Genomic DNA, 27,347 nt, shown 5'->3' on the forward strand with positions numbered 1-27,347 from the left:
CTGACTTCAGTGTGAAAGAGAAGGCGTTTGTGCTCTGCATCCGTTTCCTCACAAAGCTGCTCAAACAGATGTGAGTTAAGGGTTTTTGCATGAGGTGATTGATAACTTCAACAATGTTACTCAACACGCTGTTAAGATCAGGTGACCTTTTTCGGCTAGCCAGCATTTCCCTGTGTATGACAGTGTGTACTGACATTCAGGAGCAACCTCTTTAGGAACCATTAGGAGGTAGTGACCATAATATGCTATGTTTTAACCTACAATTTGAGAAGGAGAAAGGAAAAATCAGATGTGTCAGTATTAGAGTTGAACAAAGGGAACTATGGAGCTATGAGGGAGGAGCTGGCCAAAGTTCAATGGAACAATACCCTAGCAGGGAAGACAGTGGAACAAAAATGGCAGGTATTTCTGGGAATAATGCAGAAGGTGCAGGATCGGTTCATTCCAAAGAGGAAGAAAAATCCTAAGGGGAGTAAGGGGCGGCCATGGCTGACGAGGGAAGTAAAGGGCAGTATAAAAATAAAAGAGAAGAAGTATAACATAGCAAAGATGAGCGGGAAACTGGAGGACTGGGAAGCTTTTAAAGAGCAACGGAAGATAACAAAAAAAGCAATACGCCAAGAAAAATGAGGTACGAAGGTAAACTAGCCAAGAATATAATGGAGGATAGTAAAAGCTTCTTTAGGTATGCGAATAGCAAAAAAAATAGTTAAGACCAAATTTGGGCCATTGAAGACAGAAACAGGTGAATTTATTATGGGGAACAAGGAAATGGCAGACAAGTTGAACAGGTACTTTAGATCTGTCTTCACTTGGGAAGACACAATCTCCCAGATGTAATAGTGGCCAAAGAAACTAGGGTAAAGGATGAACTGAAAGAAATTTATATTAGGCAAGAAACGGTGTTGGATAGACTGTTCAGTCTGAAGGCTAATAAGTCCCCGGGACCTGATGGTCTGCATCCCTGGGTACTTAAAGAGGTGGCTTTAGAAATCGTGGATGCATTGGTAATCATTTTCTTATGTTCTATAGATTCAGGAACAGTTCCTGCTGATTGGAGGGTGGCTAATGTTGTCCTACTTTTTAAGAAAGGAGGGAGAGAGAAAACAGGGAATTATAGACCGGTTAGCCTGACATCAGTGGTGGGAAAGATGCTGGAGTCAATTATAGAAGAGGAAATTACGACACATTTGGATCGCAGTAGAAGGATCAGTCCGAGTCAGCATGGATTTATGAAGGGAAAATCATGCTTGACTAATCTTCTGGAGTTTTTTGAGGATGTAACTATGAAAATGGACAAGGGAGAGCCAGTGGATGTAGTGTACCTGTACTTACAGAAAGCTTTTGATGAAGTCCCACATAGGAGATTAGTGGGCAAAGTTAGGGCACATGGTATTGGGGGCAGAGTACTGACATGGATTGAAAATTAGCTGGCTGACAGGAAACAAAGTAGTGATTAACAGGTCCCGTTTGGAGTGGCAGGCTGTGACCAGTGGGGTACCGCAAGGTTTGGTGCTGGGACCGCAACTGTTTACAATATACATTAATGATTTAGATGAAGGGATTAAAAGTAACATTAGCAAATTTGCTGATGACACAAAGCTGGGTGGCAGTGTGAAATGTCAGGAGGATGTTATGAGAATGCAGGGTGACTTGGACAGGTTGGGTGAGTGGGCAGATGCAGTTTAATGTGGATAAATGTGAGGTTATCCACTTTGGTGGCAAGAACAGGAAGGCAGATTACTATCTAAATGGAGTCAAGTTAGGAAAAGGGGAAGTACAACGAGATCAAGGTGTTCTTGTACATCAGTCAATGAAAGCAAGCATGCAGGTACAGCAGGCAGTGAAGAAAGCTAACGGCATGCTGGCTTTTATAACAAGAGGAATTGAGTATAGGAGTAAAGAGGTCCTTCTGCAGCTGTACAAGGCCCTGGTGAGACCCCACCTGGAGTATTGGGTGCAGTTTTTGTCTCCAAATTTGAGAAAGGACATTCTTGCTATTGAGGGAGTGCAGCGTAGGTTCACAAGGTTAATTCCCAGAATGGCGGGACTGTCATATGTTGAAAGATTGGAGCGACTGGGCTTGTATACACTGGAATTTAGAAGGATGAGAGGGAATCTGATTGAGACATATAAGATTATTAAGAGATTGGACACACTGGAGGCAGGAAGCATGTTCCCGCTGATGGGTGAGTCCAGAACTAGAGGCCACAGTTTACGAATAAGGGGTAGGCCATTTATAACAGAGATGCGGAAAAACTTTTTCACCCAGAGAGTGGTGGATATGTGGAATGCTCTGCCCCAGAAGGCAGAGAAGGCCAAGCCTCTGGATGCATTCAAGAGAGAATTAGATAGAGCTCTTATAGATAGCGGGGTCAAGGGATATGGGGAGAGGGCAGGAACAGGGTACTGATTGTGTATGATCAGCCATGACCACAGTAAATGGTGGTGCTGGCTAGAAGCGCCGAATGGCCTACTCCTGCACCTACTGTCTTTTGTCTATTGTCTTTGACTCGGGTAGTGAAACCAGACAGCCGTCCAGTCATAGCTGCAGCCCCGTCTGTCCATATTCCAACACAGAACGTCAGTCCAGTTTGCCTGACTAGAATAGCTCTGCCCCAGTTGTGTTAGTTGGCAGTGGCAGTGCACACAACATATCCTCATGCACATCGTCTTGAAATATATATCGCACATAAACCAGCAGTACTGCCTCATTGTCAACATCAGTAGACTCGTCGACCTGGACCGCATACCATGGTGACTCGTAAAACTGTTCCAACAGCTGTGCCTCGATGTCCTCCGCTATGTCATCGATTCTGCTTGAAACCATGGTAGCTGAAAGAAAAACCTGTGCCATCTTGTGAGCTGCAGCTTCTCCCAACAGTTCACGGCACATGTCCTTGGCAGCAGGCAGAATCAATTCTTCACCAACCATGAAAGGCTTCTTAGCCTTAGCGATACGGCTAGCCACCAAGTACGACGCTCTCAGAGCAGCAGCAATTGTGGAGGTGGTGGCTCTCAGCACTTGCTTCTGTCCCGCTTGCTGACATTTTATCCACTCAAAAAACTCAACAGGTTTGTCTTTAAGTGCAGGGCGCTTGGACTCAAGATGCCGAAACACTTTTGAGGGCTTCATTGCCTCATTAGGCAGCTTGTCTCCACATATCACACACAGAGGGCTTGCAGCGTGCGAGTTACCGGTCGCATTAAAGCCATATTTTCGTTGTATTTTCTGTTGAAGGAAGCTTTCTTTTTTTGCAGTCTCGGCCTCAGTTGTCTCTGCGTTATCAACATTGTTAGGCCTTTCATGTCCCCTACCACCTCTTCAAAAGAAACTCTCAAGCAACAGTTGTTTTTTCACTCGAGTAGTTGTAGGTTAATGACCAACTGATGACCTTGCAAGCATTCAAGTTCAACAGTGGGCGTGACAGGGAATGAGGAAAGGTGCAGCTGACTCATAACGTTCCATACCTCCAAATCTTGCAGCCTGGTGATTGGGGACCACTGCACTACAGTACCAAAAGGTATGGCCTTCTAGCTATTCAAAATATCTCAAAAGGACCCAACTGCTCCAAGAATAGAGAATTTCAGTCAAACATAAGCCAACAGCAACGTTGAGGAGAATACTTTGCAGACCAAAAGAATGAACCAGGCTACCGGACAAGACCAATGTGGTCTACAAAATCCAATGCCGGGACTGCAGCAAATATTGCGTCAGCCAAACTGTGAGAAAACTATCCACAAGGATCCATGAACATCAACTGGCTGTCAAGAGACATGACCAACTCTAGTCTCTTTCCCATGAAGATCAAGAGGGGCATAAATACAACTGGGCATCAGTGGAAGTCAAGACGCAAGCGAACACACAGCATGAAAGAGGATTCCTGGAAACATGGCTTTCCACGGACTACTCTAAACAATAGACATGTAGATCTATTTACGAGGCAATGCACGAAGTTTGCCACACAACCAATCAGCAATGAGACTTCCTCCCTACTTCACAACTGAGTTTCCATAATGATGACCAATCAGCTGTTAAGTATATAAAGGCCAAGCATTCGCAGCACACCACAATTAACAATGCACTGATGACTGCTCATATGGTGACAAAACATTTGCAAGTAAATTGCCAAGATCGGAGAGCAACTCAGCCATCGATCACCTGAGCTACACATTTCCTGAATTATTTCCAACTAATTCAAACTGTTATGCACACAGGGTGCTTTGGCCCACCAAATCCAATTTAACCACCAGACATCCAATTATACTAATCCACAAATTGTCTTCAACACTTTCGCATCAACTCACATCCGGATGAAGGGTAATTTGCAGAGGCCAGTCAACTTATCGACCCCCAATTCTTTGTGATGGGATAAGATACTAGAGCACTCTGAAGAAATCCATGCAGTCACAGTGAATGTGCAAACTCTAAACAGACAATAATGGAGGCCAGGCTTGAACCAATGTCATTAAATCCGTGAGGGCGCAATTCTGCTAGACATCACTGTATCATCTAATTTTTCTTTCATCAGAAGAAACTGATGTATGGTCAACTTTTTATACCAACCAACAGAGAATCATTAATCAGGACTGATTCAAAAACATGTTGGAGAAGGAACCCGTATATTATCTTTTTGGAATTAGCTGGTTATTTTGGATATAATTTATGACACTGGCAGAGTATGGTTCAAAGAAATCAAGTAGACTGATCAAATAGAGCAAAAACTTAGTACAGTTAAACTCGGACAATGATTCAAACAAGAAATTTCAGCAATGTGCCTCAGTGGTTTTGCAGTAAATGAAGTTCAAAATATCTCTGCAGAAGCTGGATAACCATGGCCATGAACCAGAATCTGAGCAGCTTTCTGATAACGTAGTTCAATGGGTATTAGAGGACCTGTGGCTTGTGAAAGACAGAAAGAATATATGATTCTACTGCTTCAGGTTTCTAACAGAAAACCTCATCTGCAAACATTGAACAACAAGATGCCACATCCTTGCATGAGAAATCATCTGAGTGCTACTATCAAATTGGTACAAGGAAGACAGGTCAATGAAACAAAGATTAATCAATAAACACGTTGTAACAAATGGTTGAAGTGTTTAAGGCCTGCACTGTCTTCTGTTAAATTCAATAAGTGAGACTCAACTGCAGTGGTGAAGTATCAAAGAATACTTATCTCTAATCACCAGTTTAATCTCAACTAGCAAAGTGCTTTCAATTCTTCTGGATATAAACCCTGAGAAAAGGTTCCAGTAACAACTCAAAATGCGCACAGCATGTTTCACACAACTCAGACGTGTCCTCATGGAATATCGAGTCAATCTTTTGCCCTAACAAAAAATAACTTAAATGACCATTATCCTAAAATAAAAGCAAAATGTACATACATTTTAAAGGATAGTGAGACTGAAAAGAAGAATTAATTTTTGATTCAAGAGCATTATTCAACACATTTCTCATTTCTACCACCCTCACCTTATAACACCCCATGCAATGTTTCTATTATTAATTTGTTATTGATTTCTACCAACTCTACCCATCACCAGTAAGAGATTACTCAGGAATGGAAAAGAAAATGCATTTACCTGTATTTGCAGTGCCAATTATTTTATGGCAAGAAGTGAAAGAAAAAAAAACTGAATATTGGCAGAAACCAGGTTAAATGATATACGAAAATCACAGGAAATGCAACACGAACAGTGAGCATTTGCCACTTCCTACTTGACTGGAAGTTATCACACCACAAACTTACACTGCAGTCATCTCAGCCATTTTATCAGTCACAAAGAAACCTTCATCCAAAGCCATCTCATGAAAAATAAAAATATTTGATAAAACTGGGTTTTCTTGCATGGATGAGTGCAGGGGCAGGGAGATGATTTTTGCCATGGACCTGTTTCAGTGGTAGGTGAACTGCAGTGGGTCGAGGCTGGGAGACTGAAATCAAAGAATCTCATGGTAGTGGATGCCAAAGCTGCTGGGTGATAGGCTTTAAGGCATGTTACCTTAATTATCTTTACCACCAATATGACAGTGGTCTTCCTGACGTAGGACTGTTGGTGCAAGTGCTTTGGAGGCTGTTAGGGCAGATTCAATGGGGCATTCACTTTGGGACATACACTGACCTCAATACAAGGAAGCTCAAGTTTAAGCAGTTTGGAGGAAAGTCTGGGGGGGGGGGGGGGGGCGGGGTGGAATATCAGACAGGTTTTTTTTTAAATGGCATGGAATGGGTGGAGGTAGAAGCAGATACATTAGAGGCATTGAATAAACTCTTAGTCAGTCACATGGGTGAAAGAAAAATGGAGGGCCATATGGGACAGAAGGGGTACAACATCGAGGGCAAAAGGACCTGTGTACTGTGTGGGACTGTTCTATGTGTACCTTTGGTGGGGGGGGGGGGGGGAGGAGGTTAAATACAGTCCACAGAACAAAGTATAATATTCAGGTCAAGGCAGATAGGTATTTGAGATAAAAACAGTATATACTGCAGATAAACGAGAAAATCTGCAGATGCTGGAAATTCAAGCAACACACACAAAATGCTGGCAGAACGCAGCAAGCCCGAAACGTTAACAGCGCTTCTCCTTTAGATGCTGCCTGGCCTGCTGCGTTCCACCAACATTGCAGATACTCAGGTTAGGCAACATATACAGAAAAAGACAATTAAATTTTCAGGTCAACAACCTTCCACCAGCACTAATTTTCACTCTTCATAGATGTGTGTCTGATCAGCTGATCAGCTCCAGTATTGTGTTTTCAGATTACCAGCATCATTGATCACATCCCTCAATGAACTTCCTCACTGCTGCCTCTTGCTTTTGAACTTCAAATTATTTTCAGTCTTGGGAAACTGCTTTGCTATTTCATACATAAATTCCCTGAACAGTCAGCATTTTTATTTCACCTCTTATTGGTATTGAAACCATTTGAAACTGTACTAGATCTGGAGTTCATTTCTGTGACTAATACTTATTAAAATTAGTCTATTGATTGACATACAATTTGGGCTTTCTTGTGCCAATGAAAATTTTACTTCAGCATTCTCCAACACCGAACAGTAAATACTTAAAAAAAAAACAACAACAACTAAGCTTAGAATAGAATTCTAGGAAGTCCATGAGTCCATGCCCCAAAACACAAGTGAGCAAAAGGCAACAGCTCAAAGAAATTTATGATCTTGGAAACAAAGCATAACATGCAAGAATTACAAATTAGAACAGCATTAAAATCAAATGAAATTTAGAACAATGACAAGATACAAGCATTTCAAATATTAAATCCACTCAGGCCATTTCATCAAACAAATAAAAGCCCAGGCAATGTAAAAGTTCTGAAAAACTACAATGATGAAACATTCTGAAAAAAATAAACATGCAGCACATTAGCTTAAACCTTGAGTATTAATTTAGTGCACAGACTATCCAGCACCCTTTACTCCCTGTCCTTGCCACTCACATTCACACGTCAATGTCATGCCTAATCTCCTACCTTCCATTATCCCTACCCCTCCCCAATCCTGATCCCCAAACTTCTCCTTCCAATCCTATCTGCCTCAGGCTTTGTGATGCACTCCCAATGCAGATGAATTTGAGCAATAATCCTCTAATATTAGAATAAAAATACTTCAATTATATTTTAAAATGTAGTGGGAAAAAAAAATCAGTATTTTAAGAGCAGAGAAATACTGAGTCATAAAAGCAATTCTTAATAACACTTGCCATTCAGGATTTCCCAAACTGTCAGCCTTGCTTGAAATTATATATTTTACTATAAAAAGGTATATTGATATCTTAAAAAAGTTAATCAAAGTGTATTTAATAGACATTAATAGACCCTGATCAGGGGCAGGGAAGCTAAGCAGGTGCCACACCTTGCCCAAGTGTGACCAGCTGGCTAGCTAGGGGAAGAAGAGCCCTACATCTCTTTTGGTAGAGACATATCTGCACTCTGCTACTTGCCAAGTGCAGTAAGACTCCTACAATCTGCTGTAAGATCGTGAAGAAATACGCATGTTTCAGCATCTGCTCCCAGCACTTTTACAACTTAGAAGCTTTTGGTTTCCACAATTTAAAAATTTATGGCTTGCAGAAAGTTGCCATTAGCATGTAACATCCATGTGAATGGATAGTGAATTAAAACCTTACGAGGAGCAACAACCAATAGTTTAGAAGATTTGAGTAAAGAGGGTACTGAATTACTTGAGTTTTACTAAAATCAGATTTCACTTACTAGAGTTTCTTCCACAATTTTCAGCCACAAAATCTGAACTAATCTTCAGAATCAAAGTTTTTCCTAGATTTTGACAGAAAACAATTTGGCATGGAGTGAATGTATTATTTAAGTAATTTGTATCAGGCTGGCCTAGGCTTAAACAGAATTCAGTTTAATGCCTAAAGTATTGCACACGCAGTTCACGGATCGTCTACATAGTAAATATTATTCATTTAGCAATGAATTACCAGCAAAACTTTGTTTGGATTTTGATGACTCATTGCACATCTACTTCAAAGGTTTCAGATATTACATTGTAGAGTTTAATATTTTGATTTGGGTGATATTTATTCTACTTTAGTTCTAATCCTACTAAATGTCATCTAAAGGTTTATCTGGAAAACACCATTTCTGAAAAATACAAATATATTTTCTTAAAATAATTATTGTCCATTTCTTTAAAAAAAAGGAATTAATATGAACAGGTCTTAATGCAACAAGTATTTCCAATTTAAATATTCTGATCCAGGTTAGAAAAGGTAAAATATGAGAGAGTTACTTTGGTGGGTGGACAGTATTGAATCAATGTTATAACAAAATATTTAATGTCAATATTCCTTGCCCTCCCCCAACTTCACCTTCCATACTTGCCATCTTGCATCTATATTCCTCACCTACTTATCACCTCAAAATCCTTCTTTTTCTACTCCCCTTCTCCTTTCTGTGCTGGTCATTTTGCCCCTCTATTTTCAGCCTAAATGCAACTTTCCACGTGAAGCACTGACAGTTTCTTTCCTGCCACTTATGCTACTTGGCATGCTGAGTTTCTCCAGCAGATTGCGTATTGTTCCACACGTCCGCATTTGCAGCCTCTCATGTCTTTTATTGGATAAACTGTTCAGGGATTTTTTTTGTTTCACAAAGCAGCACTAAGTTTTGGATCAATATTTTGATTAAGTCAATCAAGAGAATAGCTAAACAAATGTACTCTATTGCTCAATGTTTCATGCAACATTACATTCTTGACCAAAACTGCTATAAACTACATTCACTGCTGCAGCACCATTAATATACAACATGTCACAGTGCTGCAAGATGGTGTTTTTTTTTTATTACTCAGCAACAACTCTAAACTCAGCAAAATCTGGTCAAGCGTTTAAGAAACATCTTTAAAAAAGTACAAGCAAAGTTGGCCTTGGCCTTGATAACAACAGCCAAATTGGACAATAAAATTAAGGGAAGAGACAAGAATCGGAATAACAATGTCTTGAATGGCTGCAGGATAGTTAGTGATTACAAAGGGAAGGAAGAGAGTAAATATAAAACAATTATTACTTGACTTCGATGTCAGTACAAGAGTGATGGGTAGACCCAGATAGGTAAACTGATCACCAAATGGGAAAACTGAATGCAATACATTGCCAGGTAATAAAAGCATAGATGAGGGTTTCAGCAGAGAGAGCTGCAGTTGAATAGATGTTGATATACCAGTATTTCTTTCTCAATGTCAAGAATAACATCCAGTTGTGAATATAACACTAGGTTCTATCTCTGGTCTCTAATTACTCCTCCCCATCAAAATATTCAATATTACCTTTTATTTTACTGAGATCAAATCAATATGTAACAGAAATCAGTTCAAAGTGTACAGGTGTAACATTTCTATTTTCCGTGCACCCTTGTAGTTCTGGTACATGTATTAATGTAAAGAGCTAAAATGGCCTGAATTCATTTCCTTTTATATACAGAATACCATATCTAAAATTCATATCCACAAACATGCAAATCAAAAGATCATTATTGTAGTACAGGAATTAATTAAGCAAAGAGCACCAATTTTAATCTGTACCCATTCCTCTTTTTCAAACAAATGATCAGTAATCTTAACCCTTTATGAGCATCAATAATGCCAAAGGTAGCAAGGTGAAGGCCATTTTGGAGAGTGGAGTTTGCATTTGGTAACGGCAGAGTTCAACTGCATGTAACATCCATGTAAATCAATAGTGAAATCCAGTGCACTTTTATAGAAGTGCTTACAGGGCAGGTTAACAGTATCAGCATTCTATTTATTTTTACATAACTCCCCAGTTCATTTGAAAGTTTCCTGAGCATTACAATGGTGTCTCAATCAATGCCCAAAACAAGTCGTCAGAGAACAGTTGTTTATTCCATCAGCAAATCCATAACAATCATGATCAATTTTTATTTCATTTATAAAAATCACAGGACTGTAGCCAAGCATAAGCATGCATACACACAGTACAATTTTGCTTCTTGAAAATGCTATTTTTGATAGGTGAAAATTTAATTTTTGGTACAGAACTTACTATTCTACGATTTCAGTTTTGGGGATTAAATTTCAAGTCTAATCTTTCTTTGTCATTGCCATAGTGAACAGAAACAATCTAAGTTGACCAAACATTACCAATCCAACATAACTTTTTTACCCCAATCACTTTCCCATTAATTCTGTCACTCATCCACAAGCTAGAGACAATTTATAGTGGCTTATTAACTTACCAACCTGCACATCTTTGTGATTATGGGAGGAAACGGGAGCACCAGGTGGAATCCCATGAAGTTATGGGAGAGAATATGCAATCTCCACACAAACAGCACTAGAGATCAAGACTGAACCAATTCAGTCCACAAATCTATGCCACTACTAACACTGACCCCACTTCCACCTCTTAACTCTCTCCACACCCTTCACAATTGCTGCTAAAACCCTCATCACCACTGAAAAATTATGATTCTTACAAATCCTGATCCACTTGTCTTGATGTGTATCCCATACAATTTGAAGTCTGATAAACTTAACTGCTTGAGTGTCCTGGATTCTTCTTGCACACAGGACCACAGGTTTTATGCACAAGTGATTACTGCTCTGCAAAGTTCACAGTTAAGGAATGGAGCTATGTTAAAATTCCTGAACACTGTTTCAATCATCTCCATGTACAATTGTACTCCCTGTACAATTTCCTCAGGACAGCCAACCAACAGGTGACTGTGCTCATCTTTTTTCTGGCTTCCTCCACACAGTATTTCAATCACTCCTACAACCGAAGCAAAGCTTTCAATTTCCTACCTAGGGCTGGTAGGTAATGGGTAGAAACAGATAGAGGAAAAAGCCGGGTAGGGAGAGTCGAGGAAACGTGTAAAGTGATAGCTGGGATGAGTGATAAGTCGTCACTTTTATTGTCATTTCAACCATAACTGCTAGTACACAGTAAAAATGAGATTCAGGACAATGGTGCTGCATGAAACAGTACAAAAACTACACTGAACTACATGAAAACAACACAGAAAAAAACTACACTAGACTACAGAGCTACCCAGGACTGCATAAAGTGCACAAAACAGTGCAGGAATTACAATAAATCATAGACAAGACAATAGGCACAGTAGAGGGCAGTAAATTGGTGTCAGTCCAGTCTCTGGGTATTGAGGAGTCTGATAGCTTGGGGGAAGAAACTGTTACATAGTCTGGTCATGACAGCCTGAATGCTCCGGTGCCTTTTCCCAGATGGCAGGAGGGAGAAGGGTTTGTATGAGGGGTGTGTGGGGTCTTTCATAATGCTGTTTGCCTTGCAGATGCAGTGTGTAGTGTAAATGTCCGTGATGGCGGGAAGAGAGACCCTGATGATCTTCTCAGCTGACCTCACTATCCACTGCAGGGTCTTGCGATTTGAGATGGTGCAATTTCTGAACAAGGCAGTGATGCAGCTGCTCAGGATGATCTCAATACAACCCATGTAGAATGTGATGAGGGTGGGGGTTGGGAGATGGACTTCCTCAGCCTTCACACAAAGTAGAGATGTTGCTGGGCTTTCTTTGCTATGGAGCTGGCGTTGAGGGACAAGGTGAGATTCTCCGCCAGGTGAATACCAAGAAATCTGGTGCTCTTAAGAGAATGGGATTGAGAGGGAAAATAAACTGGCATGATAAATGACAAAACAGACTCGATGGCTTAATAATGCTCCTATACCTCATGGTCTTATTATAATAGGAGTTGTTGTTCACCAATATTACCATATTATAACAGTTTTCTCAGTTCCTTATTGGCACTTGAACTTGAACTTTTCTTGCATGCTGGGGTACCATCTCTAATATCAAAGCCTGCAATGGAAGTAAATATGCGGGGGGGGGGGGGGGAGGGCTCACTTGTCAGATAGATGGTTGTGAGGGAAAAAGCATTTCAGGATGAATATTGTACAGTTGGTCCTCCTGATCCGCGAGGGATTGGTTCTAGGACCTCCCTTGGATACCAAAAAAACATGATGTTCAAGTCCCTTATATAAAATGGCATAGTATTTGCATATAACCTATACACATCTCCTGAATACTTTAAATCATCTCTAGATTACTTATAATACCTAGTACAATGTAATGCTATGTAAATAGTTGTTATACTGTCTTGTCTAGGGAATATTGACAAGAAAAAACTGTACATGTTCCTCTTGCTCACAACACAAGCAGCGAATGAACGAGATGCCAGGCGAACAATGATCAAACGACGAGTAAAACTTGTAATACCTGTACAGTAGTTGTTACACTGTCTTGTTTAGGGAATAAGGACGCTTTGGAGGATGCTCAATAATACTAAAGTTAGGAACTGTGGAGGTTGAGGGCTGAGGATCTTCAAGCATTGAACGTTGAGACATCAGAATTGCAGCTCCTCTGGGAACGCTGCTGCGGCCTCGGCATTAGTCAATGCCGATTCTCCCATGATTTTTACGTTCTTGAGGCTGTAGCCGGCCAGCCATCCCTTACTAGCCTTAAACTCTTTTCTCTCACTCACATCAATTCCGTCACAGTAGTGCTCATAGACTAAGAGCTTTTTGATGTATAACTTGGCCATCAACAGGGATATGCTTCTGTGACATGTCCTCTCGCCACACACTTAATGCTTTCTCAGTCTTCACAAGCACTTTATCATGAACCAGAGAGACCATTCCTGCCGTTGCAGGAGCAGCATTAACACTTCCACAAATTTCAGTTTCTTTCTGCTTTACTGTGCAAATGCTCGATTTGTTCTTACCAACCTTACAGCCCACTTCAGAATGCCACATGCCATTTTCCAAAAGATTTAATATTTCTACTTTCTTGACCAGAAACAGCACATTACTCTTAGCCCTTGAGGAATTGCTTTGACCACCTAGTTGCTTTTTAGGAGCCATTTTTTCACAGGAACAAAGTAGTGAACGAATGAGACGCGTGGCCAACAATGCTCGAACAAGTGCTGGAAGAGCACTTCCGGGTTTTCTCAATTCGTGTTGGTTGAATTCGCAGATGTGGAACTCGCGGATAAAGAAGGCCGAGGTATACATTTCTCTGACATAAATTGTACCTGTGAAACCTTTAAACTTGAACTATAGAAACTACACCATAATGCTTTCTTTTTAAAAAAAAATCAACCCCATGTGCCAGTTCTAACAAATCTCATAAATCCTCATGTTTCACAATACACTGAAAGGCAATATGCAGCAAAGCAAAAGGGTGTAATAAAGCTAAAAACTCGAATTACCTCTATAGTATCCGACAATAGATTAATTTTAACTGGCATTTTCTTTGCAGTTTAATTATCTGTATTTTAAGCAGTTTTTAAATGCATAATAGTTTAATATGCCTCTAGTGGCACTACCTACACTGGAAACTTCCTTGTTCTTTCATTAAGAAAATGAGTGTTCTCATCGGTTAATTCTTGTATGCTCTAATTGGATTATCTATATTTTAATGGAATTTTTCTCATCTTTGGGCATAAAAGTAGCTGTTTTATTCTAGATGCTATATAGTTTCTGTTTTCAAGTAGTAGTGACCTGTCACTGTCCTGTTTGCTCTTTTTGTTCAATCAACTCTGAATAAAACGACTGTGAAGCAAGAGTTCTTGCTTAATTTCCGACTTCTAAAAAAACCTTCGATTTAAACACCAGCATCCAACAACTAGTGTAGTCAGCAGGATATAACCAAGCTTTGGAATTTGTTACACTTGAAGACAAAAAAAAATAGAATTTTTAGTGCACAAAAGGGGCAATAATTTCCTATATCATCTGAGGTAGAAAAAAAAACGGATTCTTACTTTGAACATCAGATGGGAGTTAGGATTGAGGACTGCTGCACTGATATTTTAAAAATAAACAGATCTGTAAAAAGAAACACAAGCTGATAAAGCCACATGCAAACCAGTGCAGCACTACTTAAATAAGCCAGTAGTATCAAAAATTAAATTCATTTAAGCAGTGGAGCATGGATAAAAAGATATAAAATCCTTGCTAGCCCTTCGAGTGCATGAGAAAAAACGTTCAAGCTAGTGGAGCATGGGGAAAAGAATTAAATTCAGGTTGCAGGACAACCTGTAAAAATTTTGGCTGCAAACTATTAACATTTCAAAATTGCTGTCAAAGTAATAAAAAGCAGGTACTAAATGACATTGAATCAAAACAATGGCCAAAGTGGTGAAACTTAGAAAGAACTCTTACTTGAATAAAACACCTGTTTGATAAACAATGAAAAAAGTCTGGATAAAAAAATACCAATACCAATTTATTAAGAACAAGAAGGCATGTGTTTAGATCCAGAAAATAGCTTCAACTGACTTAGAGATTAGAGATCAGTTTGATCAAATATGTGAGCAACTGGAATGAGTTAACAGGACAAGTAGTCTTTTACTAATCAAAAGAAACATGAAAGTTGCAATAAGCTACAAAAACAGCATGACAGAGACAGTACAACGTTTAAAGAGCAAATTTTTGCATTAATCAAACGAGCAAAAAAAACACCAACACTGTAATTCAAAGTCACATGCATAAAATGCTGAAGGAACTTGTGTTGAGATGTGCTGCACTGGATTTCCAGCATCCGCAGAATCTCTTGTATTTTTAAATTCAATTAAAGTGCACCGTTAGGGGATTGAAACAATACAAGAAAGCACAGCCGCAACTTCAAGAGGGTAGTAATGTTAGTGACACTAGTACTGCTGACACTTCACCCAAGGAAACACCTACTTTTGAAGCTCTGTCCTGGGAAACATCAAACTGTATCACTATACAGTGCCACCATCTAAACTCCAGACAATTACAGGATGGACATAACATGGACTTTAGCAGGCCACAAGCGACTCAAGTGAGGATGACAGTGATGAAATAATAAGATTCACAACTATGTCACAACTTGCTCCAATTAAAACCAAGAGAGTGAAGATGTGTAGGAATGAAGATGAACCCATAGCTAGTATTGACAAGCTAGTGACAGATACATCAACTATTGCTCAAACATTCAAAAATCTGTTGAAGGGCAGCAAGTGCTCAGAGGATCCTGTAACTCAATGAAGAACTGTAAGTGTTTCAAACTTTATAGGTGACATTGGGTATTGCATCTGCATCAGGGGTCCCTCATAAAGGTAAACATTTACCCTGTATGTCAGTGAGAAGCACATGATTGAAGTTATAATTCAAGACCATGGAGACAGACAGCTTATTACTCTACCAAAGATTATGATCCTGCACACTGAGGGCTCCCCAATGATTGGGAAAGGAATTCGAATGGTGATTTCTGGAAATGAAGTGCTGGCATCAGGAATCATGACTCCTGCCACCTCCACACAACAGGCAGAACTAAAAGCTCTGATTGAAGTCTGTAAATTGGCGGAAGGAAGATCAGCTAGTATCTACACCGATTCCCCTATGTTAAGGCTGCATGGGAAGAAATAAAAGTAAAAAAAATACTGAACGTATACAGTGAACCTAAAACTGGAATTATGGAAATGAAGTTGAACTCAATCACGAACGAACATACAAGATATCCAAGTTGCAAGTTCAAAGTTCCAGACATGAAAGCAGTTCTAGATGGAGAATGGTGGGAGGTTAAACAGTGATGGAGTATGGAGTTATGGTTCTAGTCATAAACTACAAACCCCATTTCCAGGAAAGTTGGGATATTTTCCAAAATGCAATAAAAACAAAAATCTGTGATATGTTAATTCATATGAACCTTTATTTAACTGACAAAAGTACAAAGAAAAAATTCAATAGTTTTACTGACCAACTTAATTGTATTTTGTAAATATACACAAATTTAGAATTTGATGGCTACAACACACTCAACAACAGTTGGGACAGAGGCATGTTTACCATTGTGTTACATCACCTTTCCTTTGAATAACACTTTTTAATCATTTTGGAACTGAGGATACTAATTGTAGTAGATTTGCAATTGGAAATTTTGTCCATTCTTGCTTGATATAAGACTTCAGCTGCTCAACAGTCCATGGTCTCCGTTGTCTGATTCTGCTTTTCATGATGCACCATACATTTTCAATAGGAGATAGATCTGGACTGGCAGCAGGCCAGTCAAGCACATGCACTCTGTGTCTACAAAGTCACGCTGTTGTAGCCCGTGCAGATTGTGGTCTGGCATTGTCCTGCTGCAATAAGCATGGATGTCCCGGGAAGAGACATTGCCTTGATGGTAACATATGTCTCTCTAAAATCCTAATATATGCCTCAGAGTCAATGGTACCTTCACATACATGCCGTGGGCACTGATGCACCCCCATACCATCACAATCGCTGGCTTTTGCACCTTTCATTAATAACAATCAGGATGGTCGTTTTCATCTTTGGCACAAAGAACTCGATGCCCGTTTTTTCCGAAAACTAGCTGAAATGAAGACTCATCTGACCACAGCACACGGTTCCACAGTCTTTCGGTCCATCTGAGATGAGCTCAGGCCCAGAGAACTCGCCAGCGTTTCTGCATAGAGTTGATGTATGGCTTCCTCCTTGCATACTACAGTTTCAAGTTGCATTTCTGGATGTAGCAACGGACTGTATTAAGTGACCATGGTTTTCCGAAGTACTCCCGAGCCCAGGTGGCTACAATTGCCACAGTAGCATGACGGTTTCTTAGGTAGTGTCGCCTGAGGGCTCGAAGATCACACGCATTCAACAGTGATTTCCAACCATGCCCTTTACGCACTGAGATGTCTCTGAATTCTCTGAATCTTTTCACAATATTATGTACTGTAGATGTTGAAAGGCCTAAATTCTCTGCAATCTTGCGTTGGGAAATGTTCCTTTTGAATTGACTAACAATTCTCACGAATTTTGGCACAAGGCCACAACCACAACCCATCCTTGCTTGCAAAGACTGAGCTTTTGATTGACGCTACTTTAATACCCAGTCATGATACCTCACCTGCTATCAATTAGCCTGCTTAATGTGAAGTCTTCCAAACTGGTGTTACTTGAATATTCTGTGCACTTTTCAATCTTATTTTAACTCTGTCCCAACTTTTGTTGAGTGTGTTGTAGCCATCAAATTCTAAATGTGTATATTTACAAAATACAATTAAGTTGGTCAGTAAAACTATTGAAAATCTTTTCTTTGTACTTTTGTCAGTTAAATAAGGGTTCACGTAAATTAACACATCACGGAATTTTGTTTTTATTGCATTTTGGAAAATATCCCAACTTTTCTGGAAATGGGGTTTGTAGTAGCCTCAACTATGTTGCTTCCTTATCTGGTACAGCAAATACACTACATAAGAAACAATGGAGTGCAAAAGATGATCAGATTCTCCCAATGATGGTGGAATTGGAAATTCAGGAACAAGCTCAAGAAACTGAAAGATGCACGACATGCCAGAAAACAAATGCTGGAACAGTGGAAAAACTACATCAAGTGCTGCTGCCCCACCTGGTCCATTTTTATACTTGCAAGTGGACTACATTTCTTTACCAAGGTGTCAAGAATACTCAGACATACTGATAATAATGGACAAGCTACACCAGCAAGGAAAGCTACAGCTACACACACAGCAAAAACTCTAAAAGACTATATTCCTAAATGGAGATTTCCATGTCACATTGACTCTGACCAAAAAATATTTTGCTGGGAGTATTTGTCAGGAAATATGTCAACTGATGAACACTGCATTTTCTTTTCATTGTCCATATCACCTGGAGTCATCAGCACAAGTCGAATGAAGGAATGAATTAATTAAACAATGACTAAGTATCATGAAGAAGGCATACCACGACCTACAACTCCTCCTATGGTTTTGTGTAGCATCAGAGCAACATCAAACAAGGCACGTCCATCTGATGTGGTAATAGGGCAACCTACAGTGCCTTGTAAAATTATTCAGCCCCCAAACCTTTGCTCACATAAATGAGCATCACAACTAAGGATTTCAATTAATTTAACTGAGCATTTTTATTTGTGAATCACATGCCTTTTTCACAGTAGAGCCCAAAATAACAGGGAAAATTCTAAAGCATGAGAAACTAAAAATTCAAAAATGGAAATGTCATCAGTTCAAAAATATTCATCTTCCTTTGTTCAATACTGAGTTGAACCACCTCTTGCAGTTATTACAGCCAGTAGTCTTTTTGGATAAATCTCCATTAGCTTTGCACAGCGTGATAGGGCAAGATTTACCCATTCCTTCTTGCAAAATTGCTCAACCTGTGGCAGTTAACTTGGGGAGCAGTAGTAGATAGCAATCTTGAGGTCTTGCCAGAGATGTTCAATCGGGTTTAAGGTCAGGATCCTGACTGAGCCACCCAAGAACATCTATTTTCTTCATTTGAAATCATTCCTTGGTTGCTCTGGCAGTGGACTTCAGGTCATTGTCTTGCTGAAAGATGAAATTCCTCCCCAGTTTAGCTTTCTGGCAGAGGTTAGCAGCTGACTCCTGCAGCTCAGTCAGTGACTGTTAGTATCACAGTACCTTACTCACAAGTGCATTTCTTCTCAACATGACTTACTCAGTGTAGCTGTGGTTTCATATTATTCCCCACTCTTTCACTATGGACTGCTCTGCCTTGGAGATAAGTCTCGTACCCTTTCCCAGATGTGTGCTTCTCTCCCTGACTTGAATGTTCTTTTGTCTTCATTTGGGATTGTTCCGTTGAAAATCTACTATACTATTGGACCTTACAGATAAAGAGGTTATTTATTCTTTTCAATTCATTGAGGGTCATGGTGGAGGGAGTACATTCAGATTGGAGGGTTGTGACTAGTGGTGTCCCACAAGGATCTGCTCTGGGACCTCTACTTTTTGTGATTTTTATTAACGACCTGGATGTGGGGGTAGAAAGGTGGGTCGGCAAGTTTGCAGATGACACTAAGGTTAGTGGTATTGTAGATAGTGTAGAGGATTTTCGAAGATTGCAGAGGGACATTGATAGGATGGAGAAGTGGGCTGAGAAGTGGCAGAAGGAGTTCAACCCAGAGAAGTGTGAGGTGGTACACTGTGGAAGGACAAACTCCAAGGCAGAGTACAAAGTAAATGGCAGGATACGGTAGTGTGGAGGAGCAGAGGGATCTGGGGGTACATGTTCACAGATCCCTGAAAGTTGCCTCACAGGTAGATAGGGTAGTTAAGAAAGCTTATGGGGTGTTAGCTTTCATAAGTCGAGGGATAGAGTTTAAGAGATGTGATGTAATGATGCAGCTCTATAAAACTCTAGTTAGGCCACACTTGGAGTACTGTGTCCAGTTCTGGTTGCCTCAGTACAGAAAGGATGTGGAAGCATTGGAAAGGGTACAGAGGAGATTTATCAGGATGCCTCCTGGTTTAGAGAGTACGATCAGAGATTAAGGGAGCTAGGACTTTACTCTGGAGAGAAGGAGGATGAGAGGAGACATGATAGAGGTGTACAAGATACTAAGAGGAACAGAGTGGACAGCTAGTACCTCTTCCCCAGGGCACACTACTAGACAGGTATATGGAGGAATTTAAGGTGGGGGGTTATATGGGAGGCAGGGTTTGAGGGTCGGCACAACATTGTGGGGCAAAGGGCCTGTAATGTGCTGTACTATTCTATGTTCTAAAACTGGTGATCCTCCAATTTTCTACATCAACAAATTGGGTGAGTTGGTAAGGGAATATACAGTATTGTACCCGAGGAAAGTTAGCATAGTAATTACAAAGGGGATGAATACTTTTTCAGCCTCACAATTTTAGTTTTTAATTTTTAGTGAATTGTTACAGGTTTTGGAAATTTTAGTGAATTGTTAACAGTTTTTGGCACTTGATTTGATGTTGCACAGTAGATCAGCTCAAAAATTCCTACTTTAGTGTATTTTAAATATATGAAAAGACAGTAAACTGTAAAAATAAGTGAATACTTTTTTCAAGGCACTATATGTCACTGCTGGGAGCCCTCAATTTGAGACTGATATACACCTTATACAGACAGTTTAGTTAACTATTTTGTGAAATTAACCCAAGCATTCCAGTCTGCTTCTCAAGAGATTTCTGCCACTTGGGAAGACCCAGGAGGATGACACACCGATTCCAGGCAAGTGAGTCCTGATTACGAAACCACAAAAGACTAGGAGCTTCATGGGAATGTCTTTTACAAGTGCTATTAATTACCAATTCGGTGGTAAAAGTAGAAGATAAAAGTGAACAGACACCACCACTGCAAATGAGCTAAAGTGATACCCAACGAAGACAAAAAGTGCTGTGGTTAATGTGCTAGTAATCTCTTGCCTACATTCCTGAGCTGTTGTACACAAATCACTAACCAGCTAGAAGACTTCAGCAAATCGACAACTACTGGACATTATGAAGTTTATTGTAATATTATATGTTGTTATATTTTTGTAAATTTCCCCCACTCATAATGTGCCAGTTGAGATGACTCAATGTATACTTGCTGATTGTCAAGCAGAATTATTACAATTCAACAAAGCTCCTGTCATATGATGATATTGTTCATGGGAACAACAATGACTGTATGCAAGTAAATGCAGCCTACACCTTTTTTCCATGTAATTGGTTGCATTCTTATAATTTTGGGTATGCTTTTCCTGCCATGAGACATATCTCCTAAGTCTAGAAGTAAACAAGACATTTCTGAAGGAGATTATTTTGCAACAATTTATGGTGTTGCAAGGAGTATAAAAGTGATTAAGAATATTGCTGCAGCCTTAGAAAGAGTAACAATGACAATGCTGAAGCCTTGGAAAAGGTAACAGGAATGGTTACCATGCACAACACAGTTCTTCAAAATCATATGGCATTAGATTTCCTCTTAGCAGTTGAGAAGTTCCTCACGTAAGGAGTGTCATATACCCTTTGACTCAAAAGCCATAACTAATTTGGCTAATCATATTCATAAAGCAGCTAAAAATGATCAATTTTATGGATGGGATTTCTTTGACTGGATTCATTCAAATCCTGGAAGTCGGGGTTACTCAATATTGAGTCATATTATTCATACTAAAATGCCTAATCATAATTGAGCCTTTTTTCTGTGTCTGTATTCTTTTAATTATTTTATCCATAACATAGATACAAGTTTTTCTGCCTCTGAATTTTTGGATGTAATGATTCTAAACATGATTTAGAATCTAAGGGAGGGGTTGAGTGGCAGGGAGAGGAGACATTGGATCAGACTTAAATTTTAATCGTCTTTTTTTTGCAGTACAATTATCTGCTTGTATTTTCAGTGGTCTTTATGCTTCAAGTGGCTATACAAAGTACAATTCCGGAAGCCTCTTTGTTCTTTCATTAAATGAATGAGTGTTTTCTCATTGGTTAATTTTTACTACAGTATTGAATAAATATTTTCCAATTCTAATCTATATTTGAATGGAAGCTTTCTTATGATGGGGTGTAAAAGTAGCTGATTTATGCTAGGCACCATCCTTAATTTCTCTCTTCAAGCAACAGTGACCCATCACCGTTCTGGTCTTGTTTTTTTTCCAATCAACTCTTAAAATGATCGTGAAGCAACAAGTTCTATGCCCCATTCCTGACTTCTAAATGAATGTGGATTTAAATATCAGAACCCAATACTTCCTTCATTCTTTTACAATGAACACAGTGAAACCCCTTTTAACTTGTGTGAACAACAAACAAATAAACAGCCCCAACTATAACCAATTATATTGAATATAATCCTCCTTAATCACTGTATAGTGAAGGTCACCATACAAGTTAACACCTGGTATTTAATCGAAACCTTGTACATGTTTAATATTACTTCCTCACTGAAAAATCTCAGTAAAGTTAATAATCTAATTCTTATGAATATCAGAAGTAATAAGTAATATAAATAAAGATTGCATATATTTGAGTTACGATGTTTGAAGGCCAACAGATCTGAATCTAAATTACAAAGTATCTGTTGAATGCATTGAATATTCAGGTCCAAGTGCCAAATTTGAGTTTTACATGAAATATTCCCATTCAGTATAGAGCTCAATTTTGTAGCACATTCCCCATTATCTACTAACTCACTTGGATACTCCATTTTGTCCTATTTATTGCAACAACCGAAGACAGCTTCAATAACTTCTCTGCCAAGTTCAAAGTAAATCATTACTGCAAGATAATTAATTAATTTTAATTCATTCAAAGACCCACCTTTTGAGTTATTGTACATACCCTGTTACACCAGGTACCTCAGAACATTGCTAAAAATTCCTATTTATGTGAAAACATTCTGGAGAGTTTGAGTATTTCATTTAAGAAGAATTATGACCAGTTCCCTGAGATTTTCATAATAACTATTTATTTTACATATTGGACTTTTACAGTCAAATAATGCATCTTGAATTTGATGCAATTTGCCAATTGCCACAATAGGTCCACAGCAGTCACGATCTCAATGGCTCTCCACACAGACTTGGATTACCTGGACAATGCAAATACCTATGTCAGCATGCTGTTAATTGACTCAGCAACACCATCATTCCTACAATCCTCATTGAAAAGCTACTGAACCTGGGCCTCTGTAATTCCTTCTGTAACTGGATCCACAACTTCCTAACTGGAAGACCATGATCTGTGTGGATCAGAAATAATATCTCCAACTTGCTGACAAGTTACACTGGCGCTCCATGGGAATGTGCGCTTAGCGCACTGCTCTACTCTCTCTACACTCTTCGCTGTGTGGCTATGCATAGCTCAAATGCCATCTATAAATTTGCTGATGATACAACCATTTTTGGCAGAATCTCAGCTGGTGACAAAAGAGCACACAGTAGCAAGACATACCAGTTAGTCGAGTGGTGTGACAGCAGCAACCTTGCACTCAATGTCAGCAAGACCAATTAACTAATTGCGGACTTCAAGAAGGGTAAAATGAAGGACCACAACCCTCATTTCTGAGACTTCTGATTTCAGAGGGATTGGAAGTGGAGAGAGTGAGCAAGTTGAAGTTCCTAGGTGTCAATGTCTCTGAGTACCTAAACTGGATTGAACATATTGATGAAGCCAAAAGAAGGCAAGACCGCGGCTACGTTTCATTAGGAGTTTGAGGAGATTTCAACTGAAACAGTCGAAAACTTCTACAAATGTACCATGGAGAGCATTCGGACAGGCAACATCACCATCACTTGCGCAGTGGGGGGAGGGGGGGGTTACTGCACACAATTAAATTAAGTTGCACAAACTTGTAAAATTAGGCAGCTCTATCATGGGTACTAGCTTCCATTGTATCCAAGACATCTTCAACGAGTGGTGCCCTGGGAAGGCAGCATCCATCATTAAGGATCCCCAGCACCCAGGACATGCTCTCTTCACACAGTCAGAAAGGAAGTTCAGAAGCCTGAAGGAACAAACTCAGTGATTCAGGAACAGCCTCTTCCCCTCTGCCATGATTCCCAAATGGACACTGAACCCGTGAACACTACCTCACTACTTTTTTCTTGTTTTTTTGGCATTACTTCTTCTAACTTAATAATTTAACAGACATATACTTAATGCAACTCAGTTTTTTCTCAATATTTATCAAGTATTTCACTGTACTGCTGCCATAAAGTTGACAAATTCCATAAAATATGCCAGTGATACTGAATCTGATTCTGACAAACTAGATCAATTTTTCCAAACAAAATTTCAGAGCCTCTACTTTCAGCTTTATCATACATGTTTAATTTTTTTTTGTGTACATCACCAATACTGATCGCTTCTCAATCACTGCATTGATTACATAAAGAATTCACGTGGAAAGTTTTTAAATTTGCAACTTCAGTTTAAGTTTATTTTCTAATTTTTAACTCATCACACTCAAATTCAAATAGTGTAAACTGAAGTAACAAAGATTACAAACTGTTAATTTCAAGTAAGCAATTAAGATTGATACCAATGCCAATTCACAAGGTTCATCGATAAATAGCTTTGACAGCAAAGTGCAGATCCCATATAATAAAATGTTTAAAAGAAAAATCCTTAGAAAAGTCTAATGAATAGATTAATCCATAAAAGTTTTGTAATGTTAACACGCCTTTAATCCTCTTTATACTAAATGTCCAAAAATCTCTTCTTCCTGGAAAGCCTACTCCAGTTTAATCAGCTACCATTATTTAACTCCTGTAACACAGATACTCTAATTTAACTTAATCCACGTGGAACTATATACAAGAGAGCATTGCAAGCTAATGCTTGACTCATGGTTGACACTGTCACTTTGTATTCCATCATCTTGCTAGTGACCAAAAGTGGATTGAAGTGAGTCTACGCTCTGTTAGATAATCAGAGTTGAACAAATTATCTACTGCCAGGTAAAATACATCAACACAGATGGTGTATTAGAACACCATAGTATGAAGCATCAAATATCCATTTTCACATTAATCCAATCCTAACCCATTTAAAACTTCCCCATTCCCTGCACTCTTCACCTCTACAATCCACATTCACCTACCCACTGGGGCAATTTAAAGTGACTAATTAACTTATAAACCCATGCATAATTCAGATAGAGGAGAAAATGAGGAAGTACACATTGTGAGGTTGCTTCTGGAATGCAGTGTACAGATTCAGTCTCTTATTTATGAAAGGGTATATCAACATTGGAGGAAGAATGCAAAACATTCACTGATCAGAGCTTTTCCATCACAAACAGCTGAAAAGATTACATCTGTATTCTTTGGAGATTAGAAGAATGAGCGTGGTGTCACTGAAACAAGATCTAAAGCACTAGATCTGGATACTGAGAGGTTTTCAGTACAGTCGGCCCCCCTTATCTGCGGATTCCGTATGCACAGATTCAACCAACAACGGATCGGGAAAACCCGGAAGTTCTCTCTCCAGCACTCGTTGCTTGAGCACATACAGACTATTTTTTCTTGTCATTATTCCCCAAACAATACAGTATAACAACTATTTACATTGTATTAGGTATTGTGAGTAATCTAGAAATGACTTTAAAGTACAGGCAGTCCCCGGGGTATGAATGAGTTCCATTCCTGAGTCCATCTTTAAGTCGGATTTGAAGTCAGAACAGGTACATCCGGTATTATTTAGCGTCAGTTAGTCAAACATTTTTCTTAGTATTTAGTATATACTTTACCTTTCTATGCACATAAAACACTTAAGAAACATACATACATAATTTAACCACTGTATTGCTTAGTATTAATCACAGTTTTCACTGGGTCTTTCACACTCCCCACTAAAATTGCTCCGATCGTTGACCGACTGTAGCCTGACGCTCTTCCAATGACCGATGGCGTTTCACCTCTTTCTGATCGCTTTATTACTTCCACCTTATTTTCAATCGTGATCATGATTATTTTCGTGAACAGAAACACTGCGGATTCAGAGCTGCACCACCAGGTCCTAATGTCCACCACACGGCGACATGTTAAATAAAGTCCAGGGTTCCACTGGGTCCTAAAGACCACCGCACTGATAAAAGTTAAATAAGGGACTTGAGCATCCGCGAACTTTGGTATCCATGGGGGGTTCCGGAACCAATCCCCCGCGAATAAGGAGGGCCGACTGTAGTGGGAAAGGTGGATATAGTTATAAAATTATTGAGTGGTCATTTAAATCTGAGGTGCACAGAAATTTCTTTGAGTACAAGTTAGTCAACCTTCAAATGTCTACCTCAAGAGTTGTAGATGCAAGATCATTAGGAGTATTTAATTACAAAGCAGGTAAAGTTTTGAAAGACTGCAGAATTGGTGGCTATGTTAACCAGCTCAAGGCCTACAGTAGCTTATACCAAATGGCAGGGCAGGTTCAATGGAGCAGGTGGCCTACTCTTGCTGGTTTTTGTGTTCCTGCACCAAATGGCAAGGTGCCATTGTCATCAATTAAAAACTAATGACTGACCAGAGTCAATGAAAGCTGAAATTCCAGTTTTTTTAAAAATACATATAACCAGAGCAATTACCTAACATTCTTGAGACATTTGCATTCGACTTTGCAGAGGCCGCTTCTCACGATAAACACAAATGGCCTGCAGAATTTAAAAATGCACATATATCACCACCATCCTGTCACAAGTTTTGATATTACAAATTATCTTGTTTTCCCCAATTTAAATTGCTTGCTGACTTGTCAAAATAAAGATTTGCCAGAAATCGATCTGTACATTAACTGATGTATAGTAACTCTTGTGAATATCTAAAATTTGTCAACAGAATTAACTGATAAAAAGGTCCAGCCTGGAGTTGTGCATTCTATTGTGGAAAAGCTCAAATTCAAAAGTAATTAATGGGTTAACCATTAAGAGGAGCTTGATGTTCTTTGAACAATTCAGTGTTGCTTAATAATTTAAGAGTCACCCCACCCCACAACCAGACTTTCAGTTCTCACAAGAAAGCGGCATCAACTGAATTAATTACATCAGTCATGACAGTTCTTGCAAACTTTGGAGTTTACGGGTGACTGATTATCAAAGTAGTTCAATTTTTTTCAATTTTTACATGCTTAAGTGTATTTGCTGAATTCTTAAACTTAATATATATTTATTGTATATTTGTGTTAAAAAGTTTGATCAAATTGAACTATACAAAAATGTTACAGTAAAATGAGGTAATGTAACAGCACATGTACCCAATAATGAGTCTGTTCATCATGCTTAGCTGCTTACAAAAAACACCATCTGCGGAAAAAACACCAATTACAGGTTGCAGGTAAAGAGATCTGTGCACCTTCAATACAACTGTAGAAACAGCTGAAACTGAAGGGGTAAAACACTACAAGCAAGAGGTACATTACAAACCGAAGTAACCTACACTGGCCTTAAGTTACATCTAAAGTACTTCAGGAAATATTCTTACACTAACTATTTGCTTTTATTTAATACATTATTCAAGCTAAATGGAGATGTTAGGGTAGATAAACAAATGCTTGCTCTCAGAGCTAGGTTTAAGT

General features: G+C 39.2%; 1 protein-coding gene across 3 annotated transcripts in view; it reads right to left on the minus strand.

The window, feature by feature from the left end:
* The window catches only part of dennd4c (DENN/MADD domain containing 4C), a 174,785-nt gene that overhangs the window by 129,130 nt on the left and 18,308 nt on the right, over positions 1-27,347 (minus strand). The window contains exon 1 of one of the 3 annotated variants that reach the window (XM_059970021.1): positions 26,362-26,419. The exons of the other annotated variants lie outside the window; for them this stretch is intronic. The gene's annotated coding sequence lies outside the window, so the exon portion shown is untranslated. Of the gene's footprint in view, positions 1-26,361; positions 26,420-27,347 lie in introns of those variants that run through there. 3 annotated transcript variants of the gene reach the window in all.

This window comes from Hypanus sabinus, chromosome 5, assembly GCF_030144855.1.
Source record: "Hypanus sabinus isolate sHypSab1 chromosome 5, sHypSab1.hap1, whole genome shotgun sequence".
NCBI lineage: Eukaryota > Metazoa > Chordata > Chondrichthyes > Myliobatiformes > Dasyatidae > Hypanus > Hypanus sabinus.